The sequence below is a fragment of the Cyanistes caeruleus genome, chromosome 1 (assembly GCF_971803275.1).
Source record: "Cyanistes caeruleus chromosome 1, bCyaCae1.hap1.1, whole genome shotgun sequence".
Taxonomy (NCBI): Eukaryota; Metazoa; Chordata; class Aves; order Passeriformes; family Paridae; genus Cyanistes; species Cyanistes caeruleus.
The window spans coordinates 80,076,837-80,090,771 of record NC_141701.1 but is presented as its reverse complement, the minus strand read 5'-3'; positions in this window follow the sequence as shown (position 1 = coordinate 80,090,771).

Below are 13,935 nucleotides of genomic sequence, written 5' to 3'. Positions count from 1 at the left end.
TTTTATCAAGTCAAGGCTGTTTCTTGTTCATGCCTGTGCATATTTTCTCAGGAAAAGTAATGGGAAAATGGATTAATTGCATTCAATGTCACATAAATTTTGAAATCAGAAGGGTATTAACAGCAACATTTTCTTCTCTTAATATTCTGCACTTGAAAGAAATAAAAGCAGGAGTCATTGACTGAAAGAAAGGCATTTGATTCTTCTGCAATTAATACTTTAAAATAGTAACTAAATATTCATTCTTCCAAGAAATGTTCACTTTAAATCACATAGTAAAGCAAGGATATATAATGGTAGGTTTTAATACTGTAAAAATTATGTGATTTCTGGGAGAGCCCAAGAATTATGTTTGTCCTCTCAAATGCAGATTTATCAACACTAATCACATTTGTGCCTTCTTTTACATTCATTCATCAGTAAGAAGATATCCACTGGAAATATTCTTGTCTTATGCTTTACACGAAGAAGAAAGTACAAAACTCTCTGACAGAGTGAAAGGGAGACAAATCATGGTCCGGGGCCATTGCTTTCACTCAACAGAGTATGTTGTGCTTTAACTAACAGAGCATGAGCACGTATTGCTTTCCCATGCACTGCACTTCTCAAGATCAAGGAGTCTTGCCTATTGCGATTCAAATTAACATATTTGTTTGAAGGTTAAGATGTGATACTGATCTTGTGCCTTTTCTTTTCTTGAAACACTCTGTGAAATATATATGTATGTATATGCATATACAACCACAAATAAACATGCATATATGTATATGTGTGTTTCTTCTCCGTGCTTTTAAATAAGTGTAAGAACAGCAGCACATTTCAATATGTGCTGACTGAAAACAAATTGAAGGATGGAATTGGCACATTATTTAAATAAAACACAACACTCCCTTCTTAGTGAGCAAGACATCTAAGTACAACACGGATCTTGAAACAGCCAATTTCCTTGAACAGAAAATGGGGACCCAATGACAGTACAGAGAGGCTGCTGCTTTTATAAGTGAACCAGAATAAATGTGGTTGGCTTAGTTATAGGCTACATCTGTGGAATAAACATCTTGCCATTCATATATCTGTGGTTTCAGTACTTCTGTGGGAGTGAATAACTCCAAAACTCCAAGTACTGAACCTAAGTATTTTTTCTTTTCTCTCTGGAGTATTCATCCATAATTCTGCCAACTTGAACTGCACGGAGAAAGAAGTAATTACAAATTACACTACAATTTAGCTTATATATGGGAAATATAGATCTGAAAGTAAACTTTCTAATCAAACCATTACATTCTGAGCCAGCAACAAATTAGTTTGATTAGTTATTGTGCAAACTGTTGGCCTAAGAAGCCATCTGTAAATAAAGACAATTGGAAAAATATTGGAGATTATAAACAGCCATAATGTTAACTTGCTTTTGCAATTTTCTCACCATGTAGTGCCAATATGACATTGTAGAATCTGCACAGTAACAGCGTATTATGAATATGTAAATATGCCAAATATGCTGTAAGCTCCAGTCTGGCATGTTGATAAAACACAAAGTTACTGCATGCTCTGAAACTGAGCATTAGCTCTCCACATTTGCTAACATTAATCTAAACTACTCCATGTACTGCAGCTTGAAAGATGTTCAATTAAAACTCATTCTGCCTGGTATAAATTACTATTATTATGTTGTGAAAGAAAACCTGGAAATATCTGCTAACTTGTTATATGTGCACTGCCCTTACTCTCACCTCACCTCCCAGACATCCATTTCAGAAAATTGCCTTTAGTTATTTAAAATTCTGTCATGAGCTGGTTTAAGAAAAACAATGAAAAGCTGAATACATGCATAATTTTTTGAGAATTTCATACTTTAGGCAACTGGATAAAAACTGGTGGCAATAGCTGTATTTTGAACATTTATTTTTATTTCCAGGGTATTTACTTACACAGTAAGTAAACTTACAGGCGTGCACACACACACATACCCTATTAGACTGATGTTCATTGCTAAAGTCCATAGATTTGTCTCAAACTACTTTAAGAATAATCAAATATGAAGTCACTTTCAGCTCTCAAGTCTCAGAAAAATAATTCATTCATCTATTTCTTTGACAAGAAAAAAAAAGGGTGCAACGTTGCAGTTATTCTCTCTCAAGTTTTAACACTCAATAAGGTGAACTGTGGAGATGAGCTATCCAAACAAAATTCTGTTATTCTCAGACAAAAAAGTATCTAATAGATATCTGTAAATATCTAAATGATAGTCTCATCACAGACTGGTTATTTGATTGCTAAAAATATCACAATAATCATGTGGAAAGTTTAACTTTTATATTAGCAGAGTTAAGGTATGTTTGAAAGCACTAATTCATAAAAGCTCTTCTAAATACTTATAAAACCAGACAAGTGTCACTATATTTTATTTCCATAAAAATTATTCTAAGCCCCTTGAATTTCCAAATTAGAAAGGTCCTTAAACACATGTCTAACAGATATATAGGTAATTTTACTAGCATCCACTTGTACCTAATAGCAAGCATATGCCAGCCAACATTTTCTAAATTATGGCTGACTCCTGGGAGTTTTGCATAGCTGAAGACCAAACAGTGGAATGAACACAATTAAAAACTTGGCAGAATTTTCAATGCCTTCACTCTCCAAATTCCCAATGATAGCTATAAAATCAAGCAGATATTGCAAAACCATGCAAGGACAGCAGTCTTGTATGCTAGATAAGATCTTTCATATATTCGAGTAGTATCTGACAGGGTCTCTGAGGTTGTCAGGGACATCCAGCATCTTTGTTCCCTGAGTGTACTGGTAGGTTTTCTAGTACATCTTGAGAAATATCTGATAGTGAAAGAATGAGAAAAGGTTCTCTAGGCCATAGAAACCTGTGCAGCTGGCTAAAATATTGTAGTCATGGAGTTATTAGGTCCTCAAGAGTGTCACTGCCAGAGAGTTCTAGCTCAGATCTCATTGTGATTTTGCCCTGAATCTGGTGATCACTTCCTTGTCAGAAGAGGCACCCTAGGGTCATGGTTCCTGCACTCAGCTTGCTGGCTGGAGGAGTCCCATTGAATCATACTTTATCTAGTCCTCCCAAAACCTAAAATGCCAACTACTGCATGCTACACATCCATTCCTTTTGTGCAACAATACTCTCTCATTCAGGCATAGCCTAAAATTGTCTAATTATTTTAGGGTATTTAGAGTTTTAAGCAGGCATCCTGATTAGTTAAGATTTAGTTAAGATTAGTTAAGATTAGAAAAGTTTTTTTCTTTTTTTTTTATTAATTTGTATGTGCCCTTTTCATTTTTAAAGGGTTAAGCAATTAACTATAGTCATTCTGTAATCATTTTTCAATTTGGCACAAATTTTTTTACAGTTTGGTAGACTGTAGTCTAATTCAAATGTGAACCACATAAACCATGAAATTACCGACCTGAAAATTATGCATATTATGATTTTAATGCGGAAGTTTGTAGATATAGACTATGATTGAATGAACTCATGGAGTTTATTTCCCTAAGTTACTTTTACTTGATGTGTTTAGTGCCATTCGTGCTGATTGCAAAAGTTATTCTGTCCAGAAGAACTGACTGATAAAAGTTCTTAAAAATCACATCTCTAAAGACAATAAACCTCCCACTTACCCTGTAGTCATCTGGTTTTCCCCATAAGAGATTGTACTTCTCTCAATTTACATTTTAATTACTTTTAAGTCATTTAGCAATTTGCAAATATCATACTAGATGACTAAGAGAGTAAAGTAGAAAACATTATATCACATTTTGCAAAATGCCAAGCTAGCAGACAGAAGATCTAACCTTACAAATGTGGGCCTTGCTGTCAATTGGCATTGCTCAAATCACAAGATGTTTGGAACATTAAAGAAAATCTTCACTGCAATAATTTTCTTTTCTTCGAGAAATGTACTCATACATCATCTAAGAGTCAGACAGAGGAGATAGGCTGTGAAACATATTAATGACTAGTTCTTTTTCCAGTATGATTCAATCACAAAAGAGGAAAAGAAAACCACATAACCAAAATTGATGCAAATACAAAAAAGAAAAAGAAAAAAAAAGTCATTAGGCCATTCATCACCAGGTGAATTCTCCCCCTTTTTAATACAGAATTGTGTCTATTAATCTTTACCAATTAAGAGTGTCAGACATGTCAGACAAAGGTCCTTTACAACTCAGAATATTCTGCGATTTTGTATGACAGATCCCTTCTAATTTAATTTCTGTGTGTAGCATTTTGAAATATTACTGAGTTGCTTATGAATCATTTTTATCATGGTCTGTACTTTTAAGGCTTTGGCAAATTTCATCCTTTTATATAAACTTCTTTCTGAAATGAAGGACAAAACATCTGCATTCTCTCACACACACAAAAAAAATCACTAGCATCACAAAGGACTGCGTTATGATCATCTTTTACTAGCAAAGGAGAAAAGAATTGGAAATCAATGGACCAAAAGAAATCCATAGAGAAGGAAGCCTAAGTGATGAATAAAATAATGACAAGAGGCAAAATCCTTAATCTATTTTCGTTCCTTCAAAGACCGATGCAAAGAAAAAATAAAATATTTGGGGTAACTGAAGTGGAAAGGAAAACTGTACCACTCTGACTACCACTCTCACCATCTTCTGCAATATCAGCATCTCATCTGGCCACACTGAAACATGAACATGAAGTGAGCAGACCCAATCATAGATGGGAATACAGCTTGTATTGTCAGCATCAGTAGTGGATTCTACCTGGATGTAATACTTATGCTTTGCTGCATTCTTCTTGGGTTTCTTTTTTATTCTTAGTTATTAAAACCTAATTTGATAAGTAGTTCTCAAAGCCTGCACAAAGCTCTACCATGCATATATCCATTAACTGAGTGAGAATTTTTTCAGTAACTGTTACACTAACTGTTCAACCCACCCCTCCTCCTTATCCTTAGTTATCTCACCACAGTGCTTTATATAACAAAGATAGCAATTGTAACATCTTGACTATGGCAGAATTAAACAGACTGCTCAACAGGAAAACTATGTCTTATCTGGGGCACTGTAGGCTTTAGGCATCATTAGTTATTATCATGTGCACAGTGGAAGAAGGAGAAGTACTCTCCATTGTTATTAAGCACCAGCATCAGTAAAACAATAAAACTCTCTAAGTTTAGTAGATGGTGGCTGACAGGAAATCTCCTACCTTCTTGAAAAAGGAGAACAAATACATGAGGGTTTTGTCGTTGTATATTTGCTCACATAATATATAAATTTTATAAATTTTATACTATTCAATGCCTGATTGGATCCTTTGGTTCAAGATATTAGAGCATGCAATACAGAAGAGGAAGAAATGCTAAAGAGAAGAACTAACTAAAATCTAATATGCAAAAAGCAGAGCAAAAAAAGAAATTCATGAAAACTTTTTACACCTATCTGTGAGCTTTCTGTAGTGAATTGTCATAGAGAGAGACTATGGTTTAAATGAAATCACAAGGTGATTAATTGATTTATTAATGATATTATTAAACAGCAGTGAGTGAATTGCACATCAGGATCAATAATGCAAGAGATAAACCATCATGTTAGCAACTTAGAAAGTTCAAGAAACATCTAGCAGACTAATCCCTGTCCTCACACACAGAGAGAGAGTTATGGGAACAGGTCCCCAGGTGACCAGATGCGTTACCAGTTGAACCCCTCATCCACAAGTGCAGGTACCCTGACTGTCTATTTCTGTGGGAGATGTACATGCTTAGGCCTCATGTGCAAGCCTGCCACTTCCTACAATGCACTAACCCTGATACTGGTGAGAAAGCACCTTCCAAGTGTTTGAATCTCTCTCCACCATGAAGTCATTTGTTGTCATGTCTGTCTTACTGAGATACAGTTCTTTAGTTCATTTCTTGCACCAGAGATAAAAAATAGAGATGAAAAACATTTTTTTAGTCTCTTATAAAAAGTCTTGGAAATATCTCTCCATTTTTAAACCTATTTCTAAGCAAGTAGGTTAGGATGAATAATTGTGGTAGGTTCTTCTTGGCTGGCAACCAAAACCTACCCTGAGTCATGCTCTCTTCCCTCTTCTGTCAAATGGGGAGAAACAAGAAGGAGGAGGAGAAGGTTTGTGGATTGTAAGAAAGATCAGGTAAAGCAAAAACTGTTCAGGCAAGCCAGGCAGAAAGCATCCAGTATAGATGTCCAGGCACTTCCTGGGAAGCAGGGCCTCAACAAACATAATCAAACGTTGCTTGGGAAGACAAATGCCATAACCACAAATGTCCCTCCTTACTCCTCCTTTCCTTGATTTTTTATTGTTCATCATACGGTATGGAATAGGCCTTTGGTCAGTTTGGGCCAGCTGTCCTGTCTCCTCACATCTATCCTGTCCCCTCACAAACACTTGCTTATCCCCCTCCTATTATCCAGTGGCAGGGAGAGCAGGGAGGAGGTCATATACTGTATAGCAATAGCCAAAGTTTAAACTGGTGTGTGAAAAACACTGTTTTAGCCACAAATGCAAATCAAGCACCACATGGACTGTTATGAAGAAAGTTACTCCCATTCCCCCCAGTACAGCCACTGAGCATGGAATTTTTTTCTGATATATTGATAAATATAATTTTCACAGTAAATTGCAAGTATTTTTAGTACCGAAACTGCGAAAAAGAATCACACTCAGTTATACTCTACTGGAGATTATTTACTTCCATTCATTTGTTGGAAATTATATGTACCAAAAAAACACAAGGCTCAAAAATAACCCTACCATCCAGCCATCAAACCCACCAAAATGACCAGGTTTAGCATTGATCTATAGTATGATTGCACTGCATAAAACCAGTGATGATCATGTGGGAATTATCAAACCAGGCCTGATGGGAGGAATTCTACTAAAAGCAGAGAAAGCCTTGTGTCCGTGAAAATGAAGTGAAAACCAATGTACTTCAGGGATGCTTAGAAAGCAGGAAAACTTTCAAACTGCTTACCATCTAATCAAAATTAGTATCAGAGGAACAGTATCAGATTAGTATCAGTGGAACAACAGCATTACATAAAGTAATCATGCCATGAGAAGAACGGTAGGGTAGGGTGGAGGAGATGGAGTATCTTTCACATTTTCCTGGATGTAAGCTTGTTGGGATCAATTTGTAGATTTGACCCTGGATAATGTTAGAAAAAAAGATGACCTGTCTTTTTAATTCTTTCTATCACTGATATTGGTCAAATTAAAAGAATGTAATAACTTATTATGTCATTTTGTATTGAGACACCAGCAGTAAAGCAAGAGAAGAAAGCTGAAGATTCAACAGATACTTCTAGAAGCAATGGCAGTGAAAAGAGCTCAAGAAAATAACTGTCTTACATAGTCACATAGGTGAGAAATTGAAAGAGGCTGGAAAGTGTAGTAAAATATTTTCTGTTCTGTAGTCTCTAAAAGCAGAGGCAAAAAAAAAATGGTGACTTCTGCAAATCAGCAGCATCACTGCCTCCTTCTGTATTTGTTTTCAGTGGTTTTCAGGTGGTACAGGTGCTAAAATATCTATTCTTTTTTACACCAATTAAAAGTAGACCAAAAAAGGAACCCCATATTATAAAAATACAGTTCCACAGAATAATAATGCCATAATAAAAAGGTAAATAACATCATAACATAATAAGGTAAAATAACATTTTTGGATGCAAACATTAATCTGAGAACAAAACTAAGAAATAGAGAACAGAAGGAAGTCATATCCAGATAACTAAATTCCATTACTATAAGGCATAAAATTCTTTTAGTAGGAGCAGAATACATAATCAGAAAACTAATGAGGCTTTTGTGTATCTGCCAGAAAGAGGACTAAGTATGTTGCACTCAACTGGACAAAGTTTAATAAAAATGGAATGTGAGCCAAGGAATCAGGAGTCAATATCAGATGATCAGAAAAAAGAGAATGAGACAGGGAACAATAAAAACACAATTGACAGTAAACAAGTATGTTGATAAACACGTGTGGCAAAGGACAAAGAAGGACAATGTGTCTCAGTTATGGCATTATAAATTACAATCTTCTGTGAAACCACTTCTGTGATTGTAGGAGTATAATCAAAATCAGACTCCAACCTAGGACAAGCATGCTCAGATTTGAAAATGTAAAAACATTTCATCAAATCATAAAATTTACTTGGATTCCCTCATCACAGAAGCAAGTGGCTATGAAGAAATAAATTGTAAATTTCCAAAAATTTATAAAATTAGATTAATTACATTATTTTTCTTTAAGTAATATATGGGTCAAGGCACAGTGAAGACAAATGAAGAACTACTGTTCTAAATCTGCACAGATGAATAATCTTCTTTCTGTAAATAAAGGTCAAAGCCAAAGGTTAATTTCTGTATTGTCTGTAACCTGTTTTCTTTAGGTGAATGATCATGGATCCTACAAAGTCTTTCTCCTGATTAAATCCAGGTTTAACAGGCTCACTTTCCAGTCCAAAGGACAACGAAAATTAATAAATAATTCCTAAAAGGTAATTTACTGTTGGTTGTTGTCATAAAACAGCCTACTACTAAACTATTGCAACCACATAATTCATGTCTTTTTTTCATTTTTTAAATTCCTGATTTTTTACTTAAAAATGTATCTAAAAATAGACACCACCTTTTATTTTGGTGATATAAAGGGGGTTTCCCACTTTAAAGTCTCTAGTCAAAAGCAAAATTAAAGATTTCTGTCCAGCATAACACTAGGGACAGACAAAATAACTGCTAGAAGAACTTGTCTTCCTTACAGCTAAAAGTGTTTGTTCTCCCAAAACAAAATTTTAAAGGCCTTGTAGAAAAACCTCTTATTATCAAGGTAGATAAAAAACTGTATTGCAAAAGCTTATGTTCTCAAATGATTTTAAACCATCTGAGAGTCCAGAAGCAAGATCAAGCAAACAGAAAACCATTCTGGTATGAATTTATTTTATATGTCTATTCATGTTTTGTAGAATCTAGAACATGTTCTGAAATCTGATTTTTCTTCATTTGCATGTTAACTGCAGTTTCTTGACAATTAAAATCATGGGTCTAGATGATGTCCAGATGGCAGGATTTTTTATAATACAGTGCAGTTCTTCCTTGCTACACCAGCATGATTAAAGCAAAATTTAAATGACAATATAAATGAAAATTAATAGAATGTTTATATCTGACACTTTGTACATTTTTAATGTTTACCTATGAAATGCATTGATACTGTCCATTATAATGCTTATATTTTTCACTCTTCTAGAATTTATTTTATTTTTTCTTTCTCCTTAAAAGACCAGCAACATTTTTTACACTTGCACAGGTGTATCAGAGAAACTAATAGCTTTCCTGAAGAAAGGGAATGAAAGAAAAAAAAAAAGTATCTACCAAAAAAATACCAAATAAAAAACCCCAAAATTTCATCTTCTTTCTTCTTGATGAACCCCAAAGACCACCTTTCTTCACTGTTATCAGTACCCTTTTATGTCCATGTTTATATTTCTTTCTGCTTCTCCTTTCTCCATAGCAGACTAGTATTATATTAATGTACTAATACAGTACAAATTATACTGTGGTGGGATGCAAAAAACAAGCTGAGTGATGCGACTTTTATTTTGTTTCTTATGTCAGGCTTTTTGCCTCAAAATTCATTTGTCGCTTAAGATTTTGCCTATCTCATACTCAAAATAGCCAAATTTTGAGCTGAACATTGGTCCTACATGAGACCATTTAGCAGACACAAGTTAGATGTCATTGCTCAGAAAATCCCTGAACCAGCCCCAGGGATAATGCACACCTATTGTCTGTGGTTGCCTGATTTTTCATGTACCAATTCTGCCTTTACTTCGTCTTGTAATCTGGGCCTAAATATTTACGTTCTCTACCTACACTAACCACTTTACGTTATTTGCTATGGGGAAGGCATATCCCATCTTGATTTTTATATGATAAATACTTTGGGAGTACATGACTCCAGCTCTTTTATAAGGATCTAGCAAGTGGAGTGTTTCAAGGTGAGGAAGTAGTTGTTTCCATTCAAAGTGTGATGGAAGGAATTCTAAAACAACAGTACTGAGCGAAGTGAACTTACATTGGGTGTCCTTGGCAGGAATACAGGCAAGATTTTAAATTTAATGATACCAAAATAAAAATAAGCAGAAGGAATATTTCTTTGTGAATCATGAAGGGCAGAGAACTCACTGCAAAACTAAGACACCTTGGTTTCTGATTTCCATTCCCTTGGCATTATTCAGAATTCTGTAAGGAAGTAATGGACTGAAAATAGAAGGAACGGATAGAAAACTTTCCCTTTACATTTAATTTTGTTGAGTGGCAGAAAAGAGCAGTCTCTCCATCATGATGCCTGCTGGAAATAAAATGTTTTCACACTCTGCCTCCAGGTCTCTCCAGGTGATAATATAGTATTTTCCAATGAAAGCCTTTCTGAAGGAATGATTTTTCTTTACTGTCTAACTTCAAGTTTGTAAAAGTGTGTTCAAAATTTTGGAGATACTAAATCTTAAGCTTGCTAGGAAATCTATTCATAACTAAGGTGTCCAGAAAAGAAAATAGTGGACAATTGTGAAACCATAACCAAGCTTCTGTGAAAAACAAACTACTCATAAGCTTGGCATCTATTTACAATGCACTGTATTTAATTAATCTAAATGTCTCTGTATAAATTTAATTACAATAAGATGATTACTTTGTTGGCACAATATGTTATAAGAACTCTAGAGACATTTTCTAGAGGAGAAAGTGACTTGCAAATGAGTACAATCCACTTGCAACACTTTCACATACAGAATTTAAAACCACACAAATGTCTGTACTTTCATTTGTACTGGTAATATTGCTGTGTTTTCAGAGAAAAGTGCATCCTTTAATCAAGAGGAGTTGTGCACATAAACGATGACATATAGAACTCAATGTTTTTTAAAGCTTCCCAATATTATAACTAATAGTTGTAACAAATTTTATTAGCATATGTGTTTTCATTCTCAGTGAGTCCTAATTATTAGTAAAAATAAGAGGAGAGGTAAGGAGGTGGTAATTTTCATATAATTTATGATTCCAAAAATAAATTTAATGAATAATCAAGTTAAATATGCAGTAAAGAACAGATACTGATGCCAATACATGCCTAATCTTTCTTTTGCATTTTTTTCCTTCAATATTTCATTTATTTTTGTCCCATGACTTCTTATGCTAACATTTGACTTTAAAAGGTAACACTCAACTGACACTAAATTAAAGCTGAATGCTGTCAACAAACTGTCTTTGTCAAGTAGCTGTCTGAATAACTATGTAAAAATCTCAACTACCTCTTTGATGAGTACTGCATGTAAATAATTCAACATAGCCCTAATCCTTGAAACTATAAAGAGACACGAGAAAGAGAAAACATAGTCTGGTTCAAAAAGAAGCTAAGGGCAATACTATTGCATTCCTAAAGGGATAATATGATGTTGATGAACTTTAAACATACTAGCAAGTGATGAAAGCATTAATATAATTTAGAGAGATCTTACAGGACAGTGTTATTTTATTTGAACTGAATAAATATGTTTCTGCTATTCTGGTACTATGTAGGTATGTCAAGGACATTGAGGAATCATCAAGTATTGTAAATGAAAAAATTTCAATTCAGAAATGCATTCTGAAATCCATCAACACAGGAAAAGTGTGGAAAGATTACTCTTTTGTCCAACATATACAAAATCATATTAAGAAGATGCCCAGGAATTGCCTAATTGAATAAAGACTAAATACACAGGAGGAAGAGAAATCAAATGTTAGTTCTATTTATTTTCATGTAATTCATAGAGGTCATTCAGATCACTCCCATAGGACACACCAAATTATATGAACTCCTAGAATTCACCTGAAGGAGGAGAGGGAAGTAACTTCTGCTAGTGTCTCTAGTGATAATCATTTAATTCTTTAGAAAAAATACTATTGTATTATCCAAGAAAAAGTTCCTATTGAATTATATTTTTTTAAAAAAACCATAGAAACCATTGATAAAATAAAATAGAAGGGAGAAGGGCCCTTTTCATGTCTTAAAAAATAATGATTTCTGAAAACAAACACTTTTGTTGTTGTGCAATTCTATCCCTGGTCCTTATTTATCAGCTTTAACATGCAAAATACCTTAATTTATTGTCTTTCTCCTGATCTTCATCATGTTGGCAGTGGTCCCCTGTCATCTCACAACCGGGAAAGCTATACTTTACATGATCTTAATATCATTCTACCTTGACATTACTGACTGCCAAATAAATTTTCACAGTATGGAATTCAATAGCCCTGCAGTGCCATTTGAAGACATTTTGCAAGTTTAATGTAACTGGAACAGAGCTGAAAAATACAAGTGTTCAATAAAACTACCTCAATGTCCCTTCTTTGTCTAGGGTTAATAGTACTTATTTAAGAGCATAAGAAAAGAGCCACCCTTTTCCTTTTAAATATGCAATCACAGAATCATAGAAATAATCAGGTGGGAAAGAACCCCAGGGGTCATCTTGATGCCTTAAGTTTTGGCTTTCATATTTTTCATATTCTGTGCTGCCTAGGTGTGTAGTTTTGAGCTTCATATTAAATCTTAGTGAGCTCTCTTCACAGAGTAGGCAGACAAAACAATTCCTTTTCTAGCTTGATACTAAGGACAAGTGTTACAAGTTTCAGCCCCAAAAGCATAAACAACAGTGGACTGCAGAGAGAAAACAAAAAGGATGTGACTTCATATCTTGAAGCTGTGATTGGACAATTAACTGTGATATGCAGATGGACCAAGACGTATAAAAATGTGAGATCTCATGACCAGTCATCCATTTGGTGACCATTTTTAGGTCCATCTTGGGTGTAGCCCTGGCCAGGCTCTTGTACTGCCCAAGCTTTAAGGCCTTTCAATAAATACCCACTTTATTCTTAACTCTATCTAGCCTCTGTTCTAGGTCAGCCTTCTCAAGGCATCAATCCGGTACAAGCTTTCTTCTCAAGAAGGGCCATCCCAGACTGTGTGGAACAAGATTGCATCCAGATGGTTCCTGAGTATCTCCAGTGAGGGATGCTGCACAACCTCTCTGGGTAATCTGCTCCAGTGCTCGGTCACCTCCAGAGTAAGGAAATTCGTCCTCATATTCTGGTGGAACTTCCTGTGGATCAGTTTCTGTCCATTGCCTCGTGTCCTATTGCTTGTCATCACTGAGAAGAGCCTGGCTCCATGCTTTTGGCACTGTTCCTTCAGATACTTTTAGATATTAATGAAGTCCCCTGTCATCTCTTCTACAGGCTGAACAGGTCCAACTTCAAAAGGATTGCTGCATATCAACATTCAGCTAACCTGCAATCTTTCCCAAATGGAACAATAATAAACAAACATGATGAGCAAACCTGGATTTACCTGTAAATATCTCTTCATAAGATTAATTTTTGTTATGAAGTAAGATGAAGTAAAAAATAAACCCAAAGAGTAAATCCACTTTACCCGTTTAAAAAGTACAACATCTAGCATATCTCACAGACTCATAGAGTAGTCAAGGTTGGAAGAGACCTTCAAGATCATCAAGTTCAACTGTCAACCCGGCACTGATACTGTAACCCCTAAATCACTATAACATATCACCCAGCACCAGATCAAGACACCTCTTAAACACCTCCAGGGATGGCGAGACGGTTACTCCACCACTTCGCTGGGCACCCTATTCCTATGCCTGTTCACTCTAATTGCTATTTATTTTTTTTTACTAATCTTTCATCTGAATCTCCCCTGTCTCAGCTTAAGGCCATTTCCTCTAGTCTTCTCCATGCAGACATGATAGAAGATACCAACACCCGCCTCATTACAACCTTCTTCCAGGTACTTGTAGAGAATGATGAGATTCCCCCTGAGCCTCCTCTTGAGACTAAAAAAACCCATCTCTCAGCTGCTTCTCTAA